At 41.9% G+C, this 25,487-nt stretch overlaps 1 long non-coding RNA gene across 1 annotated transcript; it reads right to left on the minus strand.

Moving 5' to 3' along the window:
• Nucleotides 1–219: 219 nt before the first annotated feature.
• On the minus strand, nt 220–24,459 carry LOC116706711 (uncharacterized). The gene is made up of 3 exons (XR_004336299.1): nt 24,448–24,459; nt 24,276–24,282; nt 220–359 (listed from the first exon to the last, which is right to left on the minus strand). It is a non-coding gene; the product is annotated as an uncharacterized LOC116706711 (long non-coding RNA).
• Between the last annotated feature and the right edge of the window lie 1,028 nt (nt 24,460–25,487).

The following is a 25,487-nucleotide window of genomic DNA, read 5'->3' on the forward strand; positions in this document are numbered from 1 at the left end:
TTGGCCAAGATGATTGGGATTAAACATTTATTTTGCCTTGGCTCGAGGTTACAATGGGTTCAGTCAGACTCCAGTGCTGGCACAGTGCTAAGAAGAAGTGTAGTTATACAAGACTACATATTTATATTAAAAAAAAAACATTACCAAAAGAAAACACACTATACAACGCAAGGGTGGACTGGGGCAAAAGTTCAGCCCTGGCACTGTAGCATTCACTAGTTACATTTGTGTACAGATGGTGAAATGATATAAGCAGTACCTTATGTAACTGATTTTTAAACATTTAATGTAAGTAATTGGCAAACAATGTTTACTACTTTTAAAAGAGCACACGTTTATAACAAATTGACACATACTGCCTATTTATGCTGTGTGTATGCTGTACTGTCATTCTCTACAGTATGTTGTTCTTTGTTGTCACTGTAAGTCGGTTTCTCTCTGTTGACACTGCACATATTTGTTTGTCTGATTCTCCGTAAATTTTATCTGCTTTAACTCTATAACTGCAATCTAAATATGTTTTTATGGCTGTCTGTGATTATACTTAAGGATTTTTCCTCTCAGAATTGGCCTTTGGGGGAACACAAAGCAGGGTGTTTCTGGGGGTCCTCCCCCAGGAAATTTTGAGGATAAAAGACTTATATACCTGCATTCTGATACATTTTTAGGCACCAATTTATGGTAAAAAACATCTATATTGATGACAAGGAAATCACAAAATTCTGGTGGAAGGTAACAATTCAAAAAAAAAATGTAATGTGATATTATTATCTTCAGTAGTCCAGTAAGGGGGCTTTCACATCTGGGACATGGGCTGGATACGACAACACTTGACCCCAAAGTCCAGTTGTTTAATCAGCATGAACTTTTCTTCCTCAAGGAACATGCTCCCAGCATGATCACCGGGAGAGACCGGTTCAGCCTGAACCGTGCTTGATTTTGACTGAACGTCCCAATGTGAGTAACCTCTGATTGGGTCGGTCGGCCGAAAATTGAACAATATTTGCATGAAACTTTTTTACACTCATAAATATATTAGCATATTAATATCATTCTTAGAAACATGACGCAAATAGGACGTATAACACTGGAAATTTCAACCTTTAAGTCTTTACGTAATCCACATGGGATTTTTACAGATATTTACAATGTCATGTTCACAATAAAGCAACACAAATACACACACACACACACACACACACACACGCACACATGCCTTGAGTACAAATACATGGATTTGAGCCCGTCGGAGCTGTGTCCATTTCTCCCTGCTGGGAGAACTGGGGAGGGAAGTCCTGTGAGTACTGAGCCCCTCCTTCCCGGCCTGTAGCAAATGTTCCATAAACAGCTCCCCTCCTTCAGGCAGCTGCCGGTTTCCATAGGTGGACCTGCTGCAGCACAAACAAACAAAGGAAGTGCTTTGGGAGAAGCGGCTGAAAGCTGGTTCTCAGACACACTCCAAATGCCTCGCAGCAACACGAACCACTGTGTGAGAGCTTTAATAACTACAGCTATACAGTATAGCAGATTCCATCATTTTACCACAAAGTGGGTAGTAATGATAAGTATAAGTAATGCATTCATAAGTGCGTGAAGAGCGGGGAATTCCAAAGTGAATCCTGTAGTTTTACCTATTCTGCGGCACTTATTAATTCCAAACACATCTGCAAAATGATCCAACTGTGAGTAAAATTATGATTTGTTCCAGCAGTCAGCAATAAAAGGAACATGGTTATTGCCACTGTTTTATAATGATCTTTGTATTGTCTTATTACCAATAATCATGCAGCAGTGGTTATGAATCCTATTAGTAGACACTGATTATTTAGAAATATGACATATTAACCCATTAGTGGGCCCTGGGGGATGGCCACTCAATCCCACCCTTTTTTACTATGCACACTGTTCAGTAGTCAGCCATTTGTAATCAGTTTGATTATACACACACCATGTAAGCAAAAACAGAAATTGTTGCTTCGAATTTGATTCTCAATTGTATTTTAGTTTTTTTTCATTTCAAATAGCCTAATATGTGCTCTCACAACTTTGGTCAGCCTGAGATGTCGATTTTGGGAGATTATATAAGACCACATTGTCACTTTTTTCTAACATTTTGGCTTTTTGTAATCACAATTAGATAGTGATACTAGTGTCTTATTGAAAACTTTTACTTTTATACTAAAAATTTTAATTACTACATGACCACAAACTACTTGCCCCACTGTGAACCTCTGAGAGTTCGGGTAACTGCCGTCTTTGCCAGGTGGGAAATTCACAATTTACAATCTGTGGATATTACACATTATACACAGGCCTGAAATACACACACGTGCATGCACTAATGGAGAGAGGTCAAAGTCAGGGGGCTGCAACTGCTGAACAGGCACCCTGAGCGGGGGGGGGTTGCCTTGCTCGAGCACCGTGGCAGTGCCCAGGAGGTGAACTGGCATCCCTCCAGCTACCAGTCCACCTCCCCCCCCCCCCCCCCCCCCCACTGTATTGTGTACTTCATGGAAAGTTTTCTTTTTTGATTTCTAAAAAGAGACAAGTGATATAAATATCAATAGAGGAGTGACATTTTCATTTTTAATCAACTTCCCAGTCATATGTTGTCATATCATCGATTGCTTTGCTCTATCATATACTTCAAAGTTCCACAAATATTAAACATGTTGACATCCTGATCCTTTATCCTGGAGAAGATCCTTCATCCTGAGCTAAAAAAGAACTTTATTTAAAAATCTGGCTTGATTTTGTTGCCAAAGGCAGAGGTGTTCTATTCCAAATTTCATGCATCACATGAATCCACTGTGGAGTGCAGAGTATATGCACTTGTATGTTGTGGGTGGCTATTTCAGGCACAAACAGCACAACATGTGTATGTGGACACTGATGACATTTGTCACCTGCAAGCTATGAGCTAAAATAAACGCTTAAATCCTCGGAAGCTCAAACTGCACCCTTGCTGTACATAAATACATGCTCAAACCTAAATGTGATAGAATTTACAGGTAATTATTGAACACAGATGGCCGTTTTAAAATAATCCGTGGTAATCCCGAGTAACATCCAATAAATCCTTTCAGTAACACTTTACTTTATGGTATCTACATAAGAGTGACATGACACTATCATGAACACACAACACTTTCCTGACACAGTCATGACACATGAACCCTAAACCTAACCATAACTTGTCATGACAAAACCAAATGGCACTTACTAAAAGAAGCAATGTGTCATAAACGTGTATGACATTCATCCTATTTATGACACGTTCACGCCAGTGTCATGTCACTCTTGTGTAGTGTCATGGCGCTAGCCCATGCCTTTATTTAAACTGGGGGTAGCATGTGGTATCATGCTAAGCTAACCTTAGTATGTGCAGTAGTAAGGGACGGTTAGTGTGAGCATTACCATTAGCATGTGGGCTTGAATCAATGAACACATGTTTTGTCATTTTATTTCAGTACTTGTCAAAAGACTAGGAATCATGTTTGGATAAATGCAACACATACACAATTAATTTCAAGTAATTTATTTTAGTTTCATTCACCTGTTCTCATTGCAAGCAGGGATCTCGGTCTAATTGGCAAACAGGAAGTGATAGAGTCTGGAGTAATTTATAGAGGGGAAGATCTGGAATGGCCCAAGTGTCAGCCAGTGCAGAGGGGTTTACAGAGTGCATAGAGTTCTGTTTTGAGAAGCTTGTTCAGCACGTAATATTTAATTTTTGATGTTATTGTTGATATAGCGTGTATTCATGAAGCCATAAATGTTTGGGAATGCTGAATTAACACAATGGTGTTTGATTGATTTCCAATTAACTTTGGTTTGTCTTGTAGGAGGGGCTTCTGCTATAAAGGAAAGAGGCCGAGGCTCCTCTAGAGAGAACGACTTTGGCTGGAAAGAGTGCAGTTGCTAGGGCCCAAATAGTCAGGGCTTGATTTAGCCTTTTTATTATTTTGTTTGATATTAGTTTGTGATGATAATTTCAAAAGTAATAGTCATCCTTGCAATACTGCATTTTCTTGTGACTGCTGAGGAAATAAATCAAAGCACCAGGTGAAGAACTCCAGAGTACATTCCTCCTTCTTCCACTAGGGGGCTAAACATTGCATGTAGATACAGGACCTTCAAATAAAGTGTAACCATCCTTTCTTGTCTCCTCATGAGGATGCTGTTGGTGAGGTATTTGATCAGTCTTTAAGTTTATTGGACAACTACTCATCCACACTTGGTGTAGATATCCAAGAAAAAAATCCCACCACTGCCTGCCAAAGGCAAAAGTAGCGTGAGGTTTTTACAGTGGCAGTTAATCTCTTAAATGTGCTGTACTTGAAATACTGAAAAATGATTGGTCTGCGATTGCCTTACACAGCAGTTCATGTCATGGCCCTCAGTGTCTGGTACTGTTGTGCGCTAAAGGCACTCCTGTGCACTAATATGTGGCTACTGAAACAAAGAACTGTCGAGTACAGCCACTTTAAGATACTCATAGAAAGTGAGCAGCGCTCCCACTGCTGCTGCCATTATTTCCATTGTGAACAAGATGGCCACCGTGCCACCAAGGAGACAAAGAGCGGCCACCACTCTGCATGGCGATTTGGTGGTGTCGGCTGAGCTGATAAAAGTTCAGGTTTTTCATCTTGTCGGCGCTGCTTGCTCTGTGACAATACAACACGTCTTCATAGCTACATGACAGAATATAAACTGCCCATGATTCCCAAAACGCTTTGTCACCAATCCTGTTTGTAATATTTATGGACAGGATATCGAGGCGTAGTCGGGGCGGGGAGGGGTTGCAGTTCGGTGGGCTCGGGATCTCATCGCTGCTTTTTGCGGATGATGTGGTCCTGATGGCATCATCGGTCTGTGACCTTCAGCACTCACTGGATCGGTTCGCAGCCGAGTGTGAAGCGGCTGGGATGAGGATCAGCACCTCTAAATCTGAGGCCATGGTTCTCAGCAGGAAACCGATGGAGTGCTTTCTTCGGGTGGGGAGTGAGTCCTTACCCCAAGTGAAGGAGTTTAAGTACCTTGGGGTCTTGTTCGCGAGTGAGGGGACCATGGAGCGTGAGATTGGTCGGAGAATCGGAGCAGCCGGTGCGGTATTACCTTCCGTTTATCGCACCATTGTGACGAAAAGAGAGCTGAGCCAGAAGGCAAAGCTCTCGATCTACCGGGCAATTTTCGTTCCTACCCTCACCTATGGTCATGAAGGCTGGGTCATGACCGAAAGAACAAGATCCAGGGTACAAGCGGCCGAAATGGGTTTCCTAAGGAGAGTGGCTGGCGTCTCCCTTAGAGATAGGGTGAGAAGCTCAGTCATCCGAGAGGAGCTCGGAGTAGAGCCGCTGCTCCTTCGCGTCGAAAGGAGCCAGTTGAGGTGGTTCGGGCATCTGGTAAGGATGCCTCCTGGGCGCCTCCCTAGGGAGGTGTTCCAGGCACGTCCAACTGGGAGGAGGCCTCGGGGAAGACCCAGGACTAGGTGGAGAGATTATATCTCCAACCTGGCCTGGGAACGCCTCGGGATCCCCCAGTCGGAGCTGGTTGATGTGGCTCGGGAAAGGGAAGTTTGGGGTCCCCTACTGGAGCTGCTGCCCCCGCGACCCGATACCGGATAAGCGGATGAAGATGGATGGATGGATGATTCCCAAAACGAGATGGAGAAGAAGGAAGAGATGAAGGGGGTTGGAGTGGAGTTTTTTTTATCTATATATATATATATATAGCTATATCTATAGAGATATTTAAAACATGTGACTGTAACATGTGACCTTGCTGGCCGCTTTAATCATGTGACCGTTCTATTTCTTTACAGTCACAGTTTTAAACACGTAGAACTAAGAAAGTTTAGGCAAGAAAAATACTTATAGTAGGGTTAGGAAATCATCAGGGATTGGCTTAAATGAGTCACATAAAACTACTAGAATGAGGAGGTAACTGGACAAAGATCCACAAAAGTCAGTTATTTACAATACACTTGGTTTCCTACGACACACAAACCCCAGTCTCACGAGTGCAAGTCCTGTGTTTGGTTGAGCTGTCTACCACCCCAACCTGGCTCCCTACATACAATTTAGTGCTATTTTACTATGTCACCTTAATTACTCATTTGCTTCTGCAATGATTACTACGGCCATAATTTGGCTAACAACAAATGTAAATATTGGTCATTAGAGTTGCTTGCAAAATTCATCTATAGTTTTTTATGGCAGTGGTTTTCTGAGTCTGGACAATCTGGACCATAGCGACCACAGAAATTGTCCATGAGCAACATCAGCTCCAAGTGGGGGTCAATAAATAAAATGTTTTGATAATATCAAGCACACTTTGCCATAATAATCATGCCCTATTGCTAACCACTTCTTCTACATCAAAATACATCCCACTGTACTTAGCTGAGTGATGATATTTCAGTAAGTGGATGGCAGCAGCCTGTGGAATATGATACAGGATCATACTTCCATTGGAATGCGGCCCATTCAAAATTAAGAACTTCTATTTTGCCTTGCAGCAGGCGCAGTGGTAGATGGCTAGGCATATCATCTGTCCTTGAAAATTATAGAGTGTAGTCTACTCTATCTTTGTCTTGAGATAACTGTTGTTATGTGTATAAGTAAAATTGAATTGAACTGAACTATCTACTACCATAACATAATGGTTGTTCCTTTTAACCATGACCACAATCTACTCTTCTAGCCTTAAAGGACAATTCCGTCTAAAAATGAACCTAGGGGTTAATAGCACATGTGTACCGAGTACCAGTCAAACCCCAGCTGTGTTACTGGTTACTGGTTTCACGTTGTTCGACTGGTCATGACTGTTTTCCAAGATGGCGCCCAAATGCAAACATGAATGCTACTGTCTTTATAATCTATATTTTTCGCCGTGATTGTCTATAAACCAGTTTTAGTTGCATTAACTTTTTTAACCAATTATTAAGCTGAGATGTGGAAGATCAGAAATCGCTAGATTAGCCACCTATTATGTTATTAAGGTAGTTGGACTTGGCAGGTGATGATTGTTATTGTCATGGAGCTTTATGCAGCATTTTTCCTTGGGTTGATACTGGAAATGCCATGAGGTGATTGAAGTTTAAGGGTTTATCCCACTGAGGTTAATCCTTCTAGGCTCATTTTCTGGGGAGTATGAATGTGCCCAGTAATGTCATTTGGATCTACCTTTCAGACTTTGACATTTGAGCCTGATGGTGATGCTATAGAAAAGCTCGGGGGATTACAAACCTCTTTAAGAATTGTCCTTTGGGGACCATTTAAACCCAACTCAGATTTCAGAGCAATCTGGCCTGTAGCTGTTGAGATTTTTTTGCTCGTAAACAAAGACTTGAATGGACAGATGTATTGAACCGCCACCATTTCCGTGCTTGTTTCATTAAAGAAACATTTTACTTGCTTCTGAGGGAAGGATTATATCTCTGTAACCGCTGGAGCAGAGCTCTTTCGAAGATTATTTTCCTGATGTGAGCTTTATTAGACACCTTCCAGTGCAGAGATATAAAGGAAAATCTTAAACAAAGGTCTGACACTGAAGTTATTCTTGAGATAGTCTATATCCAAAATGTTCCACTTCCGGGATTGTTCTGGTGCCACCGGATGTCGCTCATGTAATTTTAAACTCATTATATATCTATTATATACACTATTTTATCTAAATCTAAATTCTAAAGGACTAGGGTTACCTGCTCCTCAGATCTCTGCACGTTAAATCCAGACAGCTAGCTAGACTTCATGTCCAATGTGAGTTTTCTGTCGCTTGACTGACACTACTTGAACGTACACAGAGACGTTACAATAACAGGCCAGAAAGGAAGCCACCAGGGCATTCCACTACTGTTCTTTATGGTGATTTCTCTCCCTCCCCCTCCCAGATTCCATGGCTTGCAAATACGTGTCCCTATTTACATTTGAACACTACCTCAGCAGACTAGATTTTGCTATTTGCTAGGAAAACTGAATGAAATCCAAAAAGAAAGTGGGAAGGCTCGAGGATCTACAGTGTTTTGAGCATACGCTCTAATTCTTGCGTTGACAAAGTGCAGGTAAAAATAAAGTTGACAGGAATCTGATGGCATGTCTGAACTGCTTAATATTGCGAGACATCAAAAAGATGGATGATTGTATGTGACAGATGTCAGCATGGGATATGTGGTATTCTAAACCATGGATTATGAGTTGCAACGAAAGACAGGAGAGAGGATGAAAACTCATCTATGTGTGTAAATTCTGGGAGTCGAAGACGCAAAAAGTTGAAGCGCCACTCTCACAGCTCTCCCTTTCATGCTTGAGTGTCGGTCATGAAAGGAAAGAATGCTGAGAGAGATATTTATCAGGATCTGAAAGACGACAAATGACAACACCGATCATGACGGAGAAGAAATTCTGATGAAAACATTCTTGACACCAAGGTGAAATGGAATAAAAGATTTTGGTGAAGAACTGATAACATCTAGGGCCTTTATGTTATGTCGTAGGGGGGGTCAAACTCAAATTCACTAAGGGCCACACTGGAAAATTAGAATAACATTAAGGGCCAGACATGTTCAGTTTACTTTTAGACATAAAAGTTACAAAAACGTTGCAAACAAAATGCACCAAAAATTTCAGAATAATCGACAAAAACTAAGTAGGCTAAAATGTATCATAAACCTAAATTGATGTGCATGATGGATCAAAACATGCAAGGGGCCCGATTTGGTATTACAAAGAAGGGACAGGCAATATGGAGAAAGTCAAATATCGATACAATGTTTTTGACCAAATACATCAATGTCAATTTATCAGCGATATTGTATGGTGGACTATTGGTGCTTTCACAAAATATTTAAGAAAATTAGAGTTTTAATCAATAATCATCAATAGTGTGGATACAATGACTATGCGGGGAAAGGCAAACAATAGAACAGCTAGAACAGCCTGGTAAGTTCAAAATAAGATAAGATAAGAAAAACCTTTATTAGTCCCACAGGGGGGAAATTGCGGTTTGCAACAGCAAAGATAAGAGAAAGATAGGTAAGTGTACAGAGATAGATAAATGTACAAAATATAGCAAACAGTATTTTACAATAAATTACACATGAATTATTAAATTGCACTTTGAAAATTGCCCAAATGAAAAATTATGCACGGATGTAATGATAATGGCACATGGGATGCAGGATATATTGCACAGAGTCAAAAGTCAACAGATCTCTCCTTCACACAGCGGGAACATACATCAGTTTACTGTAAAGCAGCCTTAAAAACCAGGAAAAGGCAACACGTGTCACATCCTGATATTACCATATCCATAATTGAAGACGATATGGATGTGGATATAATATCCACTTTTGCCCTGCCCTATTACAAAGTAAAATGTTCCCTCCAGCAGTGGTCAGTGCTGACACTTGTGTTGCAGTATTAATGAACCACAGCAGTGCTTCCACTAGTACCTCAATTAGTTGTACATTAATGGAGGCCACACATTTTCTCTGCCGTAAACTGTATAGCAGGGAAACAGTCTTTTTACTGTGTATATGAGGCACAGCGGGCAGGGAAAGCCATGTTGGAAGGATGTGACCTGCATACATATGCTTTGGAAACATGTCTTCACCACAGAGGGAGGAGGAGCAGTTCTCTGATCAGCATGCCTGTGCAGGACTTAGATTCAAGCTTGCTCCACTGTTGCCTGAAGTCATCAGATATAGAACAAAAAAATGCTGTAAATCTAGAAAAATCACCAAGCCCTGACAAGAAACCAAAGAGGCAATCAACACATTTAAAACCACTGTATCCACTGCTTCACATTCTGCATACAAGTTTTGTACTCTGAGACACTGCGGCAGAGAGACTAATGGGATTATCATGAATATCATGTGGTGATGTGGCTGCTACACTGATGACTAGCCCAAAGGTGTGGAAAAACAATTATTTTGCAAAACCACCATGGGGAAAAGATGGAGCATTAAAAAAAAGAAATGAAAAAAATACTATGCGTTTTCTCCGCCTCATCTTCATAAACCTGTGTGGAGAGAGATGCTCGGGAGCCGATGTGTTTTAATAGCTGTCACCGGATGCCATTCATGTTTCAGCAGCTTTGACAGGTCCAACATTACCCCTCAAGCCAGCGAAATGTCAAGCAGCGCAAACGCCAGCGGCTACTGTAAAGTTGATGAGCTGTTGAAATGACTTATTATGATTTCAGATGCTGTATCTATTATGTCAAGGGAACAGGATTTCAATTTAACGGCATATATAACTTTACAACAGCTCCAACCCATAAAGTGTGCGTTTCACACTTCCTTTGTTATATGGTGTCTATTATTAAGCAAAGCTCTCAAGAAGAGAGAATTAGTGCTTCTCTTATTCTCTTGTAACCCTCTGATGTTGTGATACGGCCGGAAATAAAGCGTCTGCCCCTCGTCCGAGGGCCGGAGTGGCAGTTTCGATTTCACATGTTGAATCCGACATGTAAGAAGATGTGAAGCACAATTGTTTAGAGATTTAATTATCTGATAGCATTGTATGAAGTATGGGTTTTCCAATTGTTGTAAATTCTCGTGTGGTGCCGTGTCTTGTCCATCCTGACTCTGGTCAAGCTTTCTTTGCCCTGTCTGAGCATCTTTTGGATCATAAAGTGATCAGTATCTATATCTCATCCTGTGTCTGGTATCTACGTCCTCATATTTATCCTCTTAGTCACAAATCATACTGTCACTTTTTTATTGCTTCTATCTTTTGATTCCACATTGTCTGCTCCCCTCAGGTCCTTCTTTGAAATAAAACAAAACTATATATCTGATCTCAGTCAAACAGACCATGAGAGTAACAAATAAGAGGTCTGCTGTTTTGTGGTTGAAGCCCAGCTTTTCAAGAAGGTTTGCTAAGGCTTAAACCAGGGATGTCGTTGTGGGGCCCTCATCTTCAGCCACCCACCACCATCAGAAATTTTCTAGTCTCACAATGCCAGACCTTCCTCCACAGCGCTGCGGAAGAGGGTCTGGTTAGTTCACACATTCTCTGGGATGGGAGAAAAACGTGCTCTGGTTTATTAGCATTTCTTTAAAGGCCCAGTGTGTAACATGTTTAGTTTTTATTATCAAAATCGGTGTTGCCCGTTCAATACTTTCAAAACCTTTGTCATGAATATTTACCACCTCCATCAATTCCAAGTATTCCTATTGGCTTGAAATTGTACATTTTCATTCACATGAACTGGGGTAGACCCCCCATATTCATGCTCTTTAAATACGTTAGCCGGTAAGGAACATACAGGATATACAGCTCCGCCTTTAGCGTTTTTGCTGATGCTGCTAATGGGTATCGTAGATTCCCGGCCCTGGCAAGTTAGAAGAAGGAAACATGGACAACCACATGTATTTAAAATCCAAATTTCAGGAACAGGAGTCTTCTTCTTCACCCAGAAAAAGAAAACGGACATTGAAAAGAGCAGGAGACTGGCTTTTTAAAGCATGAAGGGGACCATATCTGTAATATGTACTTAAAATTGCGTGATGCAAGAGAGTTGATTGCGATATATGATCTCAACGCTAGATGGGAGAAATTAACACACAGTGGACCTTTAAACCAATCACAATCGTCTTGGGCGGTGCTAAGAGCCGGACAGAGCCACGGTGCCTCTGCTGAACAGCCTCGGGAAGGAACTTGTCTTGGTGTAACATCTGTACGTTCAAAAGTAGTTTTAGTCGTGCAACAGAAAACTCTGATTGGACAGATAGTCTAGCTAGCTGTCTGGATTTACCCTGCAGAGATCTGAGGAGCAGGTAACCATAGACCTCAGAAATCCACCGGAGGTTAGAACGCCAACACAGAGAAAGAGGAAGGGGACGGGACATTCGGCCGAAAAGAAGGACATCCGGCCGAATTTCCAGCGGCACCGGAGCAATCTCAGAAGTGGAACGTCGTGGATATAGACTAGCAATTGTCCAATCATAGCTTAGTATCCCAACTACTATTCTGCACTGAGAGCCCCAATGTGGTCTCATTCAAATCAAGTTTAAACAAAGAGATAAAACAAGTCATAAAGCATATTTCTCATTTTAGAACAACAGCCTTGGTAGAAGCCTTGTATTTTGTAAACCCTCTTTCCTTCCTGTCATCCCATAACATTCTTTAATAACCCTGTTAATAATCCTGCTTCCTTCTGGAAATGCTTATTGGCAGAGTGAAGAGATTTATGCATGAAACATGGGAAGTTATAGGCTTCACACTATTTCACACTGGATATGTTTGGTGACAGCGAGCTGTAATGGATTGAAAGGTGTGAATCCATATGGATTTACTATAGGGAAGTAATAAAACATGTTGGTCCGCTTTTTCAAGGGGAGTGGGCGACCTAGCTGCAGACCCTGGAAGATGAACAGGCTTCGCAGGAACGCCGACAGATTGCACATAATCACAAATGTGCCGTTTCAATCCCCACCTTCTATCAGACACTTAAAAAAACGGGCTGCAAACGTTTTGCAGTTCTACTTTATAACTTTGTTAATGAAAAAGTTTCTCCTCTCTCCTTTTTCTACTTTCATGTAGTTCTTTAAGAATTTCACAATCAATGTTTAAATAATGATATATGTTAATTTGCCACCAAGCTCAGCATCTTAACTCATCTAATCATATTAATTTATTGACTGAATATAAAATCTAAGCTCTCCTCCTCATCTGTTGCTTCCCTCATTACCTGTACCTGTTTAATCTCTGTTTAATGCTTGATTGCTTATTAAAATGTTCTCTCTTTTGCATTACTTTTTTGGCTCTTTCGCCTTTCTAGTTTAATTGTTTTTTAAAAGACCATCGAGGTTTTTGTCTCTCACCCACTCAATTGTTCATTCCTCAACTCTGCAATCTGTTGCTATCACTAACACACTCTCACTCCCATCTTGTAAAATACGGACCCTTGGTCAGGAGCCTTCGTCGTTATTACAGGAGAACCTTTCCCGATCTTATTTGACTTTATTTTATCCCTTTTATTTTATTGTCTTTTACTAATTTTATATTTATCTGTATTTTAGTCTTTTCAATGTTTTCATGCTTTTGTCTTTTTGCATTTGGGTGTTATTGTTTTTACTGGGTATTATTGTTTTTACACTTGTTAAAGCACTTTGTAACTTGTTTTTGAAAAGTGCTCAACAAATAAAGATTATTGTTATTATTATTATTAATATTATTATTATTAGTCATTTGACACGCGCTTGGCTGGTACTATTGGCGTCCCTTTTAACGCTGTTCGGTTAAGGAAAAGGTTGTGGGTGGGCTTACGGTTCTGTGACTCTCAGGAACAGGACGGTTGAGGACACACGCGGGACACAAACCCCTCTCTCCTGGGTGAAAGTCCTGAGTTTGACCCTCCCGGCCAACCTCCCTATGCGGAATTTCCCCCTTACATACTACTCATTTAACCGCGTCTAGATGCTGCTCTCCCCAGTGCGTTCTACACACACGCCTTTTTCGTTGCATCAGACGCTGACAGCCACTGTCCAGATGGGAGTGAGAACAAGTTGCTATCAGTTACATCAGCCCACTGCTCACGCTCATATGACGGTTCTCCCGAGGTCCTGTAGCTGTAATAATGGATATAGCTAATAGTTGAAATTCACCATGTGTTCTCCTAATACATCAATGGTATTATCTCATGATAGATCCAAGGGATGTGTGTTTGCCGTAAAGCCTGTATAACGTGGATGTAACGTCATTAGCGTTTTCCAAACTGCTTTTCCAAACATCCATGGTAGCTAGCAGTTGAGTTCTAATGAAAACTATGCATTGATTTAATATACTCCGTTGCTCATATTGGTTGTAGGTCTATCCAGTTGGATGCAGAGGCATTTCCTTTCCTGGTTTGGTTGAAACATGCCCCACAATCACAGCCCAAAGGAGCAGTATCAGATTCAGATTCTGACTAGAATCTGAGTATGACCACGTCAGGCTAACATATGTGACTAGATAGCCATTAAAGGCTTGAAAAAAGGAAGTAACAAAATTGTCAGGATTCAACAAAAAAATCATTTTCCATCACCTCTAAAACAGGGTTAAATCAAACCAGTTCTTTGGACAATATGTCCAAATCTAAATGTTTTTATTTTACTGCTTGCTTAGTAGGGACGATAAAAAATATACAGTATATTCATATCAGATATGGCTTAAAGCTAGTTTGCATCCATCTATCTAGTCCCTGGGCGGAGGCCACAAGTAATGCACAGGTTACTGAGGTAAAAGATCAGTTGTATAAAATCAAAAGCTTACACTTTGTAAAAAGCAGAAACAACAAAAAAAAAATCTGCATATAGGGCTAACAGAGAGAGGGAGGAAGCTACTACCTGATTAAAAATCTGTACAAGTGTCAGGTCAGATAATTTAGAGGGATAAAAGAATGATTGGAAGAGAGAATGAGGATTCTTCAAGTCCAGTATGGTACATTTACTTTCAAGACCTAAATTACAAAAATGAAGAATACAAATGGACGCATAATCTTTACAAGCATATCGACGGTATACAACTCTGCAAGGCTTTTATATTCTGTATGCAAGCAAAGGAACAACTACGTTGACATCTTCTGCAGATCACTGTTTGGAGCAGCCTGCAGGATGGCAAGGTCGATCAGGTGCCGCTTGTCAAAAGGTCTGTAGAGTTGTGTGACCACATAAGATACTAACACTAACCCTGACAACTAAAGATATAGCCACCCACCTCTGGAAAACCTCCCCCTCAACCTATTTAAGAACTCTGTTGTTTACACAGTAACCAGTCCGCCAAGGACATCACTTGTGTTCTATTCTATCGTCTTCATGAATGCTCTCGATATTTCACTAATTTGAAAACAACATGGACCAATTTATCTCATATACACTCAGTCTTGCATCTTTCAGACTGTGAGCGTCTCTGCACCCCCCCCCCCCCCCACACACACACACCTCTTTATCTGCATCACAGAACAACAAACAAAAGTCTTGCTTTGACAACCAGGCAAAACCCAAAGTCACACAAGTTACCAAGGGGAATATTTCCACATGCTAATTCAGTCGCTCTGGGAAGCGGGCATGCAACACTGACCTCTTTCTGAGTCATAGCATGCCACTGGCATATTAATGGCAATATAAACATGGTCCAAGGGCTAAATTAAACTGCTACAACTGCATTCTCTACATTTAAGTGACAATGATATACTGTTGGTACTGGCTATGTGTTTGCAGTGGAGGGTCTCAAAGGTGAGTGCGTTCAATCCAAGTGATGCATGTACAAGAAACTTCAGAATGCATCTTACATCAAGTCATCAATCAATCAATTTTATTTGTCACATTGAACTGTACAAGGTACGATTCCAGTTAAATGCAATCCCATAAACTTGTGCATGATTCATCACGAAGCAGAATGTGCCGTCAGATTGGTACACACAAGAAGAGTGACCCGGCTGAATGGCGCCGGTTAGGGTTAGGAAAAAATGGTGGGTTGGGTCACAAAATGCACGTTTCAGTGGCAAGAGTGACAAGAACGGGACATGAACCTCGGTCTCCTGGGTAAAAGTCCAGTCAAAGTTGATTGACAAGACGACCAGCAGAGAAGTGGTAGCGGGTGCCCCTCCATTGCATATGGAGATGGACACAGAGACAGTCTTGTTTGTCCACGTAGTCGGCATTGTAGTTATAGGTCGTAGCTGATAGCCATCTCCACTTTTCCATCCATCTTTACTATGGGTTTACGTTTAAAACCGGTTCGCCAGCGGTTTTGTTCGGGGCGCCCCAAAATCCCAAGGGGGCCGTGGCCGCATGCCACACACCCAACGTCCCACATAAATAAAACTATATTTGAAAATTTAGCCCAATTCACTTCCCTTTTGACAGGAGGTGATTGGAAAAGGGTCACCCCTTTCTAGAATAAATACCTTTTAAAAAAGATTTAAGGGCCGGGAATGGTCACTGTAAAACCCGGGTAAATCAGGATTTCTGAAAAAACAAAAGGGACATTAAAATTTGTTTTTACTAAAAACCCATTTAATCGGGCCGTCAAAAAAAATTTAACCGCACCCAAACCTTTTACTTCATCTGTTTGACTTTTAAATTATGCCTCCCTAAACCCTTTTAAAACCTGATATATGTTTATTTTTAAAATCTTTAAAAGAAAAACCAAACATTATAGTTCGATAATTGTAGGGAAAAAAGGGTTTAAAATTTTTCCTTTAAACAACGGGAAAAGATAAATGAACATTTCCCTGTTTCTTAATTTAAACCCAGGGAAGGGAAATACCATTAAAAAATGGTTAAAAGGGGAAGTGCGGGCCGGGTTTTGGGTACCAGGGGGGCCTTTTTTTGGGAAAGGGAACCAAACAAACCCTGTTTTCCTCTCTAAAAATTTTGGGGCCCCCTTTGCTTTAGGCCCAAAATGGTGTTTTAACCCCCAACGCTCCCCCCGGGGCAAGCCCCGACCAGGGACTTTTAGGAAACCCCCCCCTAACCCCCCAACCAAAAAACCCTCCCCATAACCCTAACCAGGGGTTTTCCCCCGGGACCCCTAGTCAAGTTTTTCAAAATTTTCCCCTTCCACGTTCTTCTTGTACAGAGTGCTACAAAACCAAAATTGCTTTCTACGCTTAAAATATTGAAAGATATTGGGGGTTCCCCTGGAATACTTTTCCCCCATTATTTAAAAATATTACAGAAGGGGCGCAGTGATAAAAGGGAAAAAACCCAGTGCAGGGGAGAACATGTGCAAATTGAAGAGTAAAAAAGAAAAAAAGAGGGGAAACCCCTAAAGGGAAAAATTTTCCCCACATTTAAATCCCCCTTTCTTGCAAAAAGTGCAGAGTTCAGTTTATGGTCAAAAATTCCCAACATTCTGGGGGGGCCGGGGGAAAAAGCTTTTTTCAAAACCTTTTTGGACCCTGCGGGGATGCTGGGGAAACCTCTTCCAAGGGGCCACGGTTTTACCTCCAGTGGGGTTTGGGGGTTTTGATTATTTTTGGGGCTGGGGAACCAGCGCTGTGATGAAGTGCCCCTTAAATGGAGGGGGGCCCCCCAAATTTGACCCCTTCGGGCGGTTCTCCCCAACCCTCCTCCTTTTTTTCCCCCAGAGGCTCGCCCCCCAAAACCCCACCCCGAAAAACCCGCTGTCAGAATCCTCTATGGGGGCTTCGGGAGGGGGTCGGGGGAGGGGAATTTGGCGGGTTTGGGCTCCCCCCCATCCTCCGTAGAAAGTACGACGCTTCTTTGCCTTTTTAAACCTTTGCTAAGTGTTTTCAGCCCAAAGGTGAATTGTCTTAATTCCCCCCAAGGGAATTTGGGGGTTTCTGCCCACCCCCACAGTTTGGGGGCTTTTTATGAGGTCATGGAGCGGGGTGAGGGGTTTTCTTCCTAAATCGACGCCCGACTCTTTCGTTTTCCCCTTCGGCACGGCCAGAAAACCAGCTCCCTCCCCCCCTCTCGGGGGGCCGGGTCGTTGTCCCCTACCCGCCCCCCCCCTTTTTCGCCCCCGGCAAATTTCACGATTTTAAAAAAAAAAAAATTAGGGGAAAACCCTTTTGGGCCCGGGCAGTCCCCCGTTAGCCCATCTTTTGGAAACCCCCGGGGGTCGGGCCCCCGCAGCCCTTTTTGTTGGGGACCCCGGGGCTAAAGGGTGTGACGCCCAGGGATTTTCCCTTCCGACCCGGACCAAACTGAGCTGTTGGTGGGGGAAGCCCCCAACACCCCGTTCCGGGATGGTGTTTTTAAACCCCAAATTTTTCCCCCAGTTTTCCCCCCCCGGGTGCTTTTGGAGATGGTATTAAAACACTTTTTTTTGGGGAACAAATAAGGGAAATGAAATCCCCTTTGGGGTTTTTTTCCCCTGTGGTTGTCCCCCTTTCTAAACGGGGGTCCCCTCCTATCTGTTTCGCCCGGTGGCAAACCAAAGGGGCAATTTGGGGGAGTTTTTGGGAGCCCAATGTGGTTTTTCCCCCCCTTTAAAAAACATTTCCCAATGAGGGACCCAGGCAACACCGGGTAATCATTAAAACCCGGTGACTTTTGGGTTTTTTTTTGGCCCCCGGGTTTAGGGGGCGAGGGAAACGGCGGGCACTGGGGTTTGGTCCAGCGGGTTTTTAAAAATGTCGGGACAAAACCAGCCACAAACCTAAACCTTTTCCTTTTAAAAACCCGCCCGGTATGTTGTCAGACCTGGTCCCTTCCGCGGGTTGACTTTTCTCAAGTTTTCCCACACGGGGGGGCTGTGTAAAGGCCGGGTCCCATCCCTTCCTGGGTGGAACGCCTTCACTGCAAAAAAGTGGCGTTTTCCCTCGAACCCCCCCAAAGAATTTTTTAGCCCTTTTTAGAAAGGGCCGTTAAACTTCCCCCCCCCGGGGGGGAATTTTTTTTTTTTATTTCCGGCCGTTTCCCCCACTGCTCCGGTTTTTCGGGCCCCGGGGAAAACAATCGGGATTTTTGGGGGTATTTTTTCCGTTTCGCAACCGGAGGCCCGCGGTTAAAGGTGGTCTCGCGTCCTCGTGCCTCCTTTTCCCAAACCAAGGCGGATTCCGTTTTTAAAACCCCTTGGCCGACCCCCCAGTCATCCACCCTTTTTGGTTTGGGCCCCGGGTGGTGTTTGGGCCTTTTTTTGGCGGGACTCCCGGGGCATTTGGTTGATGTGGGTTTAACAGTCGGGCGACTCATAAATTGTTATCGGGGTTAGAAAAATGTTCGGTTTTAAACTTTCCCCAAATCAAGCCTCAAAACCCCGGGGTGCCTCCATGGCCCCCCCTTCCCAGGCCCCCCCCCTGCTTCCCTGGGGTTTTGCTCGATCACGGGCCTGTATGCGGGAAAAGCATCACAAAAAGGGGGTCTGGGGAAACCCGGGTGGGGGGGGGGGGGCTCCCTTTTGAATGCGGCTTTTAGTTTTTTATAAACTAAGTCCGGGGGTTTTCCTCTCCCCAATACCCAAAATCCCCATTTTTGAAAAATGAGGGGGAAACCGGTTTTCCCCAATTTCCTTTGAAATCCCCCCACCCCCTGATAAAACACCCTTTTTTTTTTGGGGCCTTTTTTTGAAAACCAGAGACTTTCCGAGAGAACCCATACCCCTTTGTATAACACGGGGGCCTTTAAACCGCTGTGATGGAAACCAACATGAACTCTTTTGGGCGGGTTAAAATGGTTCTGGGGGCCCCAAACACAGTTAAAAAAGGGCTCTATTCCTTTGGGGAAAAAATTTGCACTGTTTTAAAAAGCATTTTTAAAAAACCATTGCTGTTGAGGGTAAACCAAGATCCCCCTTTCCCCCTTCCCCCTCTTAAAACCCTTTTTTCTTGTTCTTTTTTTGGGGCCCCCGGGAAAATACTACCCCCTTTAAACCAAAGGGGTTTTTTGTCCGGGATCGTGAGGGAAACCATTTCTCGGGTCGGAGGGAAGCGCAAAAAGCCCTCTAAATTCCCCCTTTTCCTTTGCTGAACTCGGTTGAAATGGCTATTTTTTTGTCCATGAGCGAAGGGTTGGGAGGCAGGAGGGTTGGAACGGGGTCTGTAGGGTTACCCCCTTTACCCTTGGGGCTGCAAACCCTCCGCAACAGCCCCTTTTCTTTTTCTGCCGGCCCACCGTTTTCCCCTTTTTCCTCCTTGGGCTTGAGCCCCCGCGGTCCGTTGAAATCCCCGGCCTCCGGGCTTTTTCCCGGACATTTTCCAGGGGAAACTAAAAAAACGAGCCTTAAAATTGGTGGTTTTAAAAGGAAAAAGGTACCAAAAAAAAAAAGAAACCCCTTGATAAAATTAAACCGAAAACCAAAAAAATTTCCCAACAGGGAAGCTTTCTTGGCCCCCGGGCCCCACCGGTTTGGGGGGGCCCCTTTGGGACACTGGGATTGTAATTGTTTGCCAGCAAGTTTGGCTGCCTGTTTTTGTTAATCCCGGGGGTTTGGTTTCCGGGGGCGGGGTATGCCCGCCGCTGCGCCGGGGCCGCCGTCTTTAAGGGCCGTTCGTTTCCTCTTCCTTAGTCTTATCTGGACCTCCTCTGCAGTGCATCATACACAACCTTTTAACCCCGTTGCTTTCTTTTCTTTTCCTGTTTTTTTCCTTTTTTTTCTATTTTCTATAACTTTTTTTTTGCTTTAAACCCTATTCATGATTGATAACAAATGTATTATTGTAATATATCCATATTTATGCATTCTATAGCATGCTTCAAGGATTTTATAATTTTTTTCTTTCCGAGGATTAATTTCTACTTGCAGAGGGTGTCCTACCTATTATGTTAAATGTTTTAACGTTTTTTTAATAACATTTTTACAAAGAGGCCTTGATGGTCCTTAATAACTCACCTTCTCACATGTCTATATTTTAATCATTTGATTGGGCTTCTTTATGGATAACATTTATTATTATTATTAGTATTACACATTGAATTACTTGCCTCCAGATTTTAACATGATAATACATGATAATGATTTATTTTTATTTATTGTGTGGCACTTTTTACTTTGAGGCACTTTTGAACACAGCACTTCTTACTAGTTCTGAATGGTATGTGTACTTTGTAAGGGCAGGTAGTTCAGACAGTATTTTAGACAGTTTAAATGTTTTATTTTATTTTTTGAGGTTAAATAATGTCTTTAATATGGAATTTCTTTTGTGTTGGGACGCCGGGCTATTTATATATATTGTTTATATATATTTTATTTAAATTATTTATTTGGTAATGTATCCAGGAGAGAAACCAGGGCAGGAGTGGAGGTGACCTTTTATTTAAAGTTTTATTCTCCCGCTGTTTGACCTGTCCAGTGGTTCTTTTAACCTGCTTTTAATACATGGCCTTCTTTTAAACAGCTTTTATATAACCAAACGTTTTTTTAAAGTTAAGTTTTATTCACACGAGTGGCCCCCTTGTTTCCCTCACATTGCCCATCTGGAGCGTTGCGTTTTAACCCAAACCTAACCATAACCATTGCCTAATCCTCGTGCCCTGGAAGGCAACGTTGGGGGCTTAAAACACTGATCAACGTGCATTAGCTGGAGACACTGCTCAGGTCCAGCTAACCCTTGTAACTCTCCGTCAAAACACAAACTGTCATCTTCATCTTTCCTTACAAATCCAATAAATATGACAGGTTATTAACAGGTTAATCAATGAGCTTTAGAGGTTTGTTCCTCAATTTTGGACCGAGCCTGACTCTTTACTTCAGGTTTCTGTCTTCATGCTAAGCTTCGGTTACTGGGTCCTGACTCCAGCTTTGTACATGACACACAAACATGAGAGTAATATCAATCTTCTCATCTCACAGAAAAGAAATACGTATATTTCCCCACAGCTAACTACACTGTAAGAAAGAAAAACAAATATTGTCCAAGCAGAAAATTACCAGAACTTTTTCTGTTAAATTTACAGGAATTTCTCATAGTCCAAAAATGAAAAGAATTCTGTAGATTTATAGCATATCCTCTTTTCCTTTACCAGACATTTCTGTTAAAAAGGTAAAAACACCTGTGAAAAATCCTTATAGAATATTGCTTCATAATAACACACAATCCTGTATTTCTACATTGTATTTCTTGAAGTATGATTTGAAGAATGTATTTGAATGTTAACTAGGCTAAACAAAATGGGCAAAAATGCAAAGACTATGCATTTGCTATGCATTTTAGGCATATAAATCGGACCAAAACACCAACACAAAAGGAATTTGGAAGAGGTCAAATTTTGTCTAAGTGCTGTCAGTTTTGGGCTTCAAAGCCATGATCCACTCAGCATATCCTCCAAACAATAACCATCTGAAAGAGAAGATGAAAAGATGCGAAGGGGCTAGGTGTGGGTCGACCACTATAAATCTTACACAATCCCTTTTGTTTCCCTAAAGGGCAACAAGAACTAAATCTGGAGTCAAAAGTGCAAATGGGGTGTTTTAATGACAGAGATGAGCCAGAAAGCTTGGAGCTAGCCAGTGGCGTCTCATTAATATATACACACAGGCTGCAGCCGGTGTTAAAGGATGACTACCTGGTCCCATATTCCACCTCAGTCAGAGCTGATGTACTGCAGTTCAAACGGGTGGTGCTGATGAGGACGGAGTTCACGAGCGGCGAGTTGCGATTGATGTTATAATGATTGCGAGTTTCTTCGTAGGCCGCCTTGCTGTGGACCGCTGTGGGCCTGACTGAAACAGCTGAGGATTCTACACATTTTCTCTGACTCGTCAGAAGATGAAGATTGTTTTCCCTTAAGGATGAGAGAATGAGAAAAGAGTGCAGCTCTATAGTACTAAAATCTGGTCTCAAAACTCTCCTCAGTTTTTTGTACTACACCTAGTAATCATTTTCTGAGTTACCCAGGTATCCAAAAGGGGTGGAATGGAACATGAATTATCTTTTTTTTTTACAATTGATGGCCAAATGTCTATTATTATTATTTAAAGGTGTGAGAGAAGTCATTCGGCATCACGCAAGAACATTACATATTCTTATCCTCTCTGACATTAATGATGAATCCATTACATTCAAGCCATTGCCAAATGAGTTGCTACAAAGCTAATTAAGACGATCAGCTCCACACAACGCTCTCTGGATTTTTATCAGTGTGGCTATGTTTAGAAGATTGTGTCATCCGGCGACTCTCTGAAGAATCCATCATGTTTTTTTAACCCCCTTGGGTCCTCCTTGGCTACTAGCAACTGTGTGGAGGAGGGGTGGGGGTGTTGCGCGACCACGGAAGTCTTGTGTCATGTGGAGGCGCCGACAAATTTTTTGTCATTACTTAAGAAATCCTCATGTGGGCCACAGAAACTACGTACTATTGCTTTAATCTCTCTCTTATGATTGTTCCCATTAAAGAAACAATGTGTATTATATAATCGCATTAATCTTAATTTTATCATAATGTCCTATTTACAAAAGCAAAAATAATTCACAATTTTCACAAATATAAAGACTAATTCTGCAGAATTTCTGGCAGTAGCGCACTGCTTAGCCATTACTTCTTCCTCACTTAACAGAATGTAGTGAAAACAGTCAATATTTGCGCAGCATACTCATTTACTCCGACATCTGTTCTCTCGTGCCCCAGTCTGCCAAAGGTGAAATAGAGCAAACTGATATATTAATGAGGTTAGGTGAAACGCTAGAATGTGCCGTGAGCAGGCATCCTGACACCAAGCATTCACTGCACACTGGATAGTCCCGTTGACTTTATGCTGGATACAGAATAAACTACACAACAAACTACACCAAATACTTGAATTATGCTCATTGACAATGTTTTAAGATACAATGTTAACATGTTTTTGCTTCCTAAAGTGTCTGCTAATGGTAATTTTACTATTCCCAAATGTCCCAAAGCACCTTCCATGCTTCTTGTGTCTGGATAGGAAGAAGACAATCAGAATATTCTACAGCTACAATATGTTACCAGAGTTTATTTTTCTGTTGATTTCTGGTGTAACATATGTTTAAATATAATGGATTGTCTTCGGTGAATCTTACATAATAGGAAATAATAATAACATAAGGCTGAAGTCACACCCTTCTACTACTGGATCAAAAAATAATTTGCCTCTCTCCGTTCACTACCATTCACATTTTGTCCGCATTAAGGTCCCATGAGGTCCACCGGAAAGCTGCGTTACTTTGGCTCTCTGTATTCATTTATATATTAATGATAATAATATTGAATCTTGGTTCCAGCTTTTTTTTTTTTTGATGACTCAAATATAGAGCACTTATTTACTGATCTCGGTTAATTGGTCTTTGATTTAAAAAGAAACTTTGCTTTATTTGAATCCAGCTCTGTGTCTTCTTTATGTGGGCAGTGTATGTAGATGAACGTTGTGTGGCTTTGCGCCGTGGCTGCAGGAGACGGAGCTCAGCTCAGCAGTGCAGCGTGGAGGTCTGCCAATCTCGGCTGCTCTGAGCTCCGTGCACTGGCGCCACCGAGGGAAGCCAAACACTGTTTATCTACACACACACACACACACACACACACACTGCCCACATGAAGATGACACAGAGCTGGATTCAAATAAGCAAAGTATCCCTTTAACTTTATTCAGGTTGTCTTCACCACAGCCAAAAGACCTTCCTCAGCGAGTGATTTCCAAATGAACTGCAAATAGCAATCAATTACATGTACAGATGATAGTATACATACGTTTTAAAGTAAACCATATCCATAACACTGCCACAATGCCTTCTGGCACAGAAAGAAAGAAAGGAAAAGGGCTGCAGGTTCGTATTTGTATTTTGGGTATTTACTAGAACATGTTTGTATGTTTTAATGTTAAAAAAAACGTTAAGTATCTCATCCTGTCTGAAAATACCTGTCTGCTATGTATATTATATCCTTTAAGCCTGCCCTGTCAAAAACAAATTTCCGTCACTTGTGAAAGACAATACAGTTTTTCTTATCTTATCTTATCTTCACTCAACCTGCTTTTTAATCCAAAAAGACATGGAAATTTTACTTTTTCTAAAATGGGACCTTTGAAATACTTGCATGCCGTTAAGTATACTAATACCGGTATGTGTGCTTCACGACAATGTTATTTCAAAATGGCCTTTGGGTGTTGTTACAAACAAGGTAAGCATTTTAAATGAACTTCTTCTCCAGTGGCACAATGCAGTAACAATCAGATGTTGGATAGCATAGCTGGACATAGAAATGAATTTTCCCATACTTACAACTGCTTCAGCAGTTAAAACTGCCAGCCCATTGTGCAGCCAGCTGATTAAAGAGTCAATTGTAAAAAAAAAAATTTTAAAAAAAAAGAGGACATCTATTTCTCAGGGGTTTTAAGTGCCAGACCGGCAGCATGGCTGAAGTCTATGTCTGGGCAGCGGACAGCCGTTGGACAGACTGCCCGGGGGAGACGCAGGCCAAACATTGCCCAAACTGAATGCTGTCAGCATTGCAGCATAGGCAGCTGGAGAAACAGTGAAATAAAACACCTTTCTGCTGAGCATCCTTCAGATTCAAGGGGGCTACCATCTTCTCTTTCAAGCCACGGAAACTCTAACTGACTCCTTCAGCCTGTACCCCGAACACCGAGCTCTCACCCAAGGAAGTTCATTTATAGGAGACAGTTCAGTAAGTCGACACTGTTGCTACATTTGGATCGGGGTGATACATAGGATGCCTGACAGTCTGATGTGTACAGTACCTGCAGGGCGATGCAAGCCCTGTGGAGCCCCGTTAATCCTATATCACTTCATAAAAAGAGATTTATAGCTGAATGAGCGGCTGCATAATACTCCTTGACATTTCCAGTGTCATGGAACACCATAATGATCAATACTGAATCAATAAATATGACTGTATCAGTAACCATAGAAATAAATAGAAAAAGATACATACATTACCAAAAAACGCTCAAATCATTTTTGGAAATGTCACCATTTGTATTGTCAAAGTAAAAAAGGTTAAAGTTGAATTATATTCAAAAGTCTTTTTATTTCACAATGGCATTCTTCCAACAAAATGCAAACTGAATTTCTTTGAGTCACGATGTTGCACATGCAGCAAAGGCAGCAGA

Source organism: Etheostoma spectabile, chromosome 18 (genome assembly GCF_008692095.1).
Source record: "Etheostoma spectabile isolate EspeVRDwgs_2016 chromosome 18, UIUC_Espe_1.0, whole genome shotgun sequence".
NCBI classification, from domain to species: Eukaryota; Metazoa; Chordata; class Actinopteri; order Perciformes; family Percidae; genus Etheostoma; species Etheostoma spectabile.